Here is a 6452-nt window from a genome sequence, read left to right on the forward strand (position 1 = left end):
TCCTAATCCATGTGTGGGTCGATCAGACATTCTACTACATTAAGAGAAGGACTTCAGGTGAACCATAGGAGCTTTCAGTAAGAAGCTATTGGCATAATGGAAAAATGAGTGTATTGAGTATGTGGGTAGGGAACCAACAGCTACCATCATCATTGATGTGTGGCTGTACCTTGTGACATCAACACCTCTGTACTTTAGTCTACTCTGTGCACTGTCAGAACATGCTCCTGGACCAGGGAAAGCACCCAGGCAGAGTAGCAGGTGCTGGCAGAAGGAGTAGTCAGCATGTACAGGCATAGTGAGTGCTGAGGGGATATGGTCAGAGGCTGGCAGTAAGGTGCAATGTTCTACCCTCTGCCTTTTTGTTCATCATCGCCCTGCATAACTCATCATACCCTTGGTTCTCTTGAAAATTAGCAGATTTTCTCAACAAAATGCTCATTTTATTACTTTAATGCCATTGCTCATGCTGTGTCTTTTGCCTGGCATATCTTCTTCCCTAAGGCCCAGCCTATTGTCCAGGTGAACTTCAATTCTTCAAGTCTCAGTTCAGCTGTCACTTCCTCTTGGATCTTTTCCCAGCCTCCTGTGGGCAAAGTTGCATTGGCCTCTAAGCCCACTTAATACCCTGTCCATACTTCTGGTGTAGGGTTTATTGCACTGCTGTTGTTACACTCGTTTTCCTTGCCTATCTCCCCAAAAGAACTGGGAGCCAATTGAAGGGAAGGATTTCTCTTATTTCCTAAGAACATAGCATGAGGCCTGATACTGTGTAAAGAATCAAAGGCTGTAAATGAATAAATAAATGAATATCATGTACTCAAGCTCCAATCTTTCTCAAGGGCTCATTGCCAGTCAGTACCAAAGCTGGGAATAGAATGAATATCTTTTAACATCCAGTCTTAGAGGAAGTGACTTTTTTGTTAGGATCTACAAGGTAAAAAACAAACAAACAAAAAAAACACACACACACAAAGATGAGTGTCATGAATGCCATGTGGAAAGAATTCACTGAATGTCATTTGTTGACTTTGGTGTAGCAGACCATGTAGTTGTCCTGCTGATCCGGAAGACTTGAGTTTTATAGAAATACAGGGTGGGGCAAAATACAGTTGTTCATACAGATAATCTACACTAATAAAAGAGAAATTGGTGTCACTCTGCTACACCCACCAGACAATCAGATGAGTATGCAAATTAACCCAACAAAGATGGCGGTTAATTTGCATATGGCATGGAGCAAAGACTGAAGACAATGTAGAAGGAAGCCAAGCGCTGTAGAAGGAAGCCAAGCACTGCAGAGAAGCAAGTGGGGCAGCGAAAATGGGAGGGAAGCAAGTGGGGCGGCAGAGGCTGGAACGAAGCCTGCCTCAGCGGGTTTCACTCCCTTCTCTGCTTTCGCTACAGCTGCAGGAAGCCCTATTCTTGCAGGAATCTTCCTGCAAGGGGCCTCTAGTAATACAATAATCTAATCTAATAAAAGAGAAACATGGTAATTAGTGTATGACCACTACCCTTCCCATTGGCTAATCAAGGTGATATGCAAATTAACTGCCAGCCAAGATGGCGGCCGGCAGCCAAGCAGCTTGAAACTAACATGAGGCTTGCTTGCTTCAGTGACAGAGGAAACCAACGTTTCCCGCCTGCCTTGCCAGCCTCTGAGCCTGAAGTTTGAAACATGTAACAAATATAGAAGCTAAACAAAACCCCAGAAACCTGCATTCAGCGAGCCGGGATCTCAGAGCTGGAGTTATACATTGTTTTGATTATAGAACCGAAATAAACCAGATACCTGCTTTCAGGAGCGGAGGCCTAAGAGCTGGAGCCTCAGAGCTAAAGCTGGCCCAGAATTAAAAAAAGAAAAGAAGGAGCTGTTGGGAGCTTCCGTCACCCGCCAGCCTGAAAACAGCCCTCAGCCCCTCACCCAGACTGGCCAGGCACCCCAGTGGGGACCCCCACCCTGAAGGGTATGTGACCAGCTGCAAACAGCCATCATCCCCTCACCCAGGCTGGCCAGGCACCCCAGTGGGGACCCCCCACCCTGATCCAGGACACCCTTCAGGGCAAACCAGCCGGCCCCCACACGTGCACCAGGCCTCTATCCTATATAGTGAAAGGGTAATATGCCTCCCAGCACCGGAATCAGCAGAGCCGCGAGGCCTCCCGGCACCGGGATCAGCGTGACAGGGGGCAGCGCCCAAACCCCCTGATCGCCCTGCGGCTCTGTGTGTGACGGGGGCGGGGCCACAACCTCCCTATCCACCCTGCTCTGTTCATGACAGGGGAAGGCCCCCCAAACCCCTGATCAGCCCTGCTCTGTGCCTGATAGGGGGGACCTCCCCAACCCCCTGATCGACCCTGCTCTGTGTGTGACAGGGGGCGGTGCCCCAACCCCCCAATCAGCCCTACCCTGAGCGTGACTGGGGGTCGCATCGCAACCTCCCGATCCGCCCTGCTCTGTGCATGACAGGGGCGGTGCCCCAACTCCCCAATCGGCCCTGCTCTGAGCCCGACCAGGGGCTGCACCTAGGGATTGGGCCTGCTCTCTGCTACCCGGGATCAGGCCTAAGCCAGCAGGTCGTTATCTCCCGAGGGGTCCCAGACTGCGAGAGGGCACAGGCCGGGCTGAGGGACCCCTCCTTCCCCCCAAGTGCACAAATTTTTGTGCACCGGGCCTCTAGTTAATAAATAATAATACAAGAATAAACCTTGTCTTGCAAAATCACAACTGTAAACCTACTTTTGCCCCATCCGGTATTTAGTGTTGGAGAATCTAAGAGACTGTGCAGTGGCTATTTCTCTTTAGATGTCCAGGGAGGAAGAGCCTGGTTGAATGGAGCTGCATTAAGAGAATAAGTTGTTTACTTTCTGTAACTTTCACTTGTTCTTTGTTGTTCAGAGGCCCTTGCAATGCTTTCATGGGTGTGGCTGGCTCACTGTCTATGTTCCACATTTTCAGCACACAAATGCCTTTTCAAATAAGCTCCACAGAGCCTCAGAGTAACTGCTTTAATTTGCTTTCACCCAAATGCCTCCTTTGTTACCTCTGAGCATCAATAATGATCTCTATAGGTGCTCATTCAGGGTCCCTGAAGGAAGTCCGGAGTTGTTGAACCACCCCATTTCCTTCAACATGACTTCTCATTCTTTGCGGTCAGCCTCCAGGAAGCTGTGTTTTACTTTGGCCCAGAGTTTCATGTAAGACTTCACGGGCCTGGTTCAGAATTAAACAGTGATTTTTCTGCTTAGCAGCCCAAAGATTTGAGTGGAGGGCAGGGTAGGAGGTTGGGGATTTATCAGGACAGCCTGCTGGTGGGCCAGCACAGGGCTACAAAGGGAACATTCAGCTTGACCAAGTGGCTTAGGGGCAAGGTCTGACCCTCAGCTTTATTGCTTTAGATACCTGGTTGTCAGCTCCTGGAGGCAGATCCATCTCTCAGGAGAGCCTCACAGAACCTGAGTTTAAAGAGACTGACAGATAACACAGAATATGTATTTATGACTTTATGTTGACTCACGTATCTCTTGTGTACATTAGATAATGCACACCCTGGCCTCTTTATCAAATTCTAGAAAGCCAGATTCTAATCAGAAAAGAATGTGGTGAGTATGAAATCAAAGGAAGGGCAGTTTGCTGAATGAGTCAAATGCTTTCTGGCATCTTGCTGATAGCTCTGGTCCACTATCCAATGTGTAGTCAGGGTGACATTTGAAAAATGCAAATCTGAATATATCATCTCTTGGCATAGAGCCTTCAGTGGTTTCATATCACTCTTGGAAGAAAAGGGGAAAAAAATAACTTGTTCTATAAAGTCCAACATGATTTTACCTCATCTTCACGCTAGCTTCTGGGCTTGCTTTTACTCTCCAAGGCCTCATTCCTGCACTTCTCTTCCTGCAGTGGCTTTCCCATCCCTTAGCCTAGTTAATCCTTGATGTTGTTGTTATGTGCTGCTGAGTCTGCCCTGACTCCTGGAGACTCCATGAGTGAGTGAGTGATGACCACAATGTTCTGTCCTCCGCAGAACTGTAGACTCACGCCTACGGCTTCATTTATGGGGTCAGTCCATCTCATATTGGGCCTTCTTTTTCTGCTGCCTTCTATCATTCCCAGCATTATTGTCTTTTCTAAGAAACCCTGACTTCTCATGGTGTGCCCAATGTAGGATAAGCTTCGGTTTTGTCATTTTTGCCTCCAGTGATGTCTCAGGTTTAATTTGTTACAAGGACCCACTTGCTCATTTATCACATAAAGATAAAGAGATAGTCAATGTAAGGAGATAAAATAGAACATCAGAAAAGGAATAAACAAGTGCTCTCTATCAGAAAATTCAAGATATAAATGGGGAACTCAAGCCTGGGTGAGGAACGCTGAATGACGTCAAGGAAGCACATCGTCTGACCAGGAGAGAATAAAGGGTAAGTGGAAACAGTTAACTCCTACTATTCTTTTTTTTTTTTTTTTTTAAATCACAAGTTACCAACAGCACTCTATATTTTCTTCTTAACAGACTGTTCTGCAGCGTCCTTGGCTCTTTCTGCCCAGATGCCAATGAGCTGGGCATTGGCATAGGCCATGTGAAGACTGGCAAACACCTTGAAGTTCTTCTCCTTCTCTGTGATGACCCTGGCTTTCTCTTTGAAGGCATTCCGTGTGGACCTGACAGGTCCTGCTGGCTGGTTGGCCAACTTGAGTTCATCAGCAGAATTGACTACCTTCGTGGGGGCCAAGGGCTTCCTAGGAGGAAGGGTATGAGCTTGGAGCACCCTTAGCTGCTGCACCTGGGCCTGCAGAAGCTCGATGGACTTGTTCTGCCTCCTTGGATCCATTGAGATCCCAACGGGTGGGCACCTTTCAGTGGATGCTTGCTCCCTTAACTCCTCCAAGCTGAAGCCCCTGCCTGCTCCCACTTTGCTGTGGTACCGCTTCATGGGGCATCTCACGATGGGCCCGATGGGTCCTGAGGCAGGGTGATGCAGCTGCCCTTTGGCTCACCAGACCTTGTGTCTGGGGATCTTCTCTGCCAGCTGGTTAAACGTGGCAATGTGCACTGCCAGTCCTTGCGGAAGTGGGGCTTTAGGATCATAACATTTCATCTGGGTACCATCTATCCTTCTTCTTTTCTTTTTTTTAATGTGTGTAATACATGCTCTCAGATGACCCATAGTTTTATTTGTTTTGTAATAAACATGTATTAGTGCCTAGTATGAATGCTGGTGATACGGCAGAGCAGTGAGCAAAACAAAGCCCACGTCCCCAGGAGGCTCACATGCCAGCCTCTATGAAGAGAGACAAGGACCAAAAGAAAATATAACATGATAACGTGCAGCATACATATTTATATGTACATACATATAGGTATATATAATATCTGAAACTGATAAGTATGATGGAGAAAATATAAGAGGCATAAGGCATTGGGAAGTAGGGGAACGGAAGTTGCTGTTTCATATGCAGGGTTATCAGGGAGCATCTCAGATAGGATGATGTTTGAGCAGAAACCTGAAGGAAGTGAAGAGAGAACTATAAACTACCTGTAGGAAGCGCTACTGTGTCAGCAGTAGTTCATAATCTGCAATGCTATCCCCAGAGCTCCATGGGTTAGGGTTAGGTGCCACTGCCACTAGTCTCTATCTGAATTGCTATTGTCCAGTCAACTCACACTTTGCTAAGCATAAATTCTTGACTACAATCTCTCTGAGAGTGGAGACCTATATCTTAATCATCCTTGAAGCCCTAGAGGGGGCTTATAGCACTTTTCTTTGAATATGGCAGGGGGTTTAACTATTCTATATCACAGGAGAATGAGCTTCACTCCCACTTGCCCACACTCTTTTTTAAATATATATATCATTGATTTTTTTACGAAGGGAGAGGGATAGAGAGTTAGAAACATCGATCAGCTGCCTCCTGCACACCCCCCACTGGTGATGTGCCTGCAACCAAGCTTTGACCAGAATCGAACCTGGGACCCTTCAGTCTGCAGGCCGACGCCCTATCCACTGAGCCAAACCAGTTAGGGCTTGCCCACACTCTTTCTCTGGAACAAAAGACATCTCACTATGACTTAAGTAACCTACATCTTGATCCCATTTAAACAGATAGAGACTAGTGGCAGTGGCACCTAACCCTAACCCATGGAGCTCTGGGGATAGCATTGCAGATTATGAACTACTGCTGACACAAGATGACATAGGTAGATAGCATATGATATAGGATCCATGAAGCTCATCTTCTCCAGCACCCGATCCAGCCTATCAGATGTCATAAGGTTGAGGGTAAAGTGAAGATCTGCCAGTGATACTCTGGTTTTTTCAGGTCAGGAGAAGCTGATTCCTGTAGGAAGCTTTGCCTGTGTCCAGTTAGTAGATTTCTCTATAGGGAGCCTTTCCACAAATGAATAAAGCAGCCTTCATTATTCATTCATCTATTGAGTGGTTCTTGATATCAT

The 6452-nt window shown here is 46.9% G+C and overlaps 1 pseudogene; it reads right to left on the bottom strand.

Moving 5' to 3' along the window:
* Nucleotides 1-4465: 4465 nt before the first annotated feature.
* LOC118663579 lies at nucleotides 4466-5108 on the bottom strand (annotated as a pseudogene).
* Between the last annotated feature and the right edge of the window lie 1344 nt (nucleotides 5109-6452).

This window comes from Myotis myotis, unplaced genomic scaffold (assembly GCF_014108235.1).
Source record: "Myotis myotis isolate mMyoMyo1 unplaced genomic scaffold, mMyoMyo1.p scaffold_m19_p_10, whole genome shotgun sequence".
NCBI lineage: Eukaryota > Metazoa > Chordata > Mammalia > Chiroptera > Vespertilionidae > Myotis > Myotis myotis.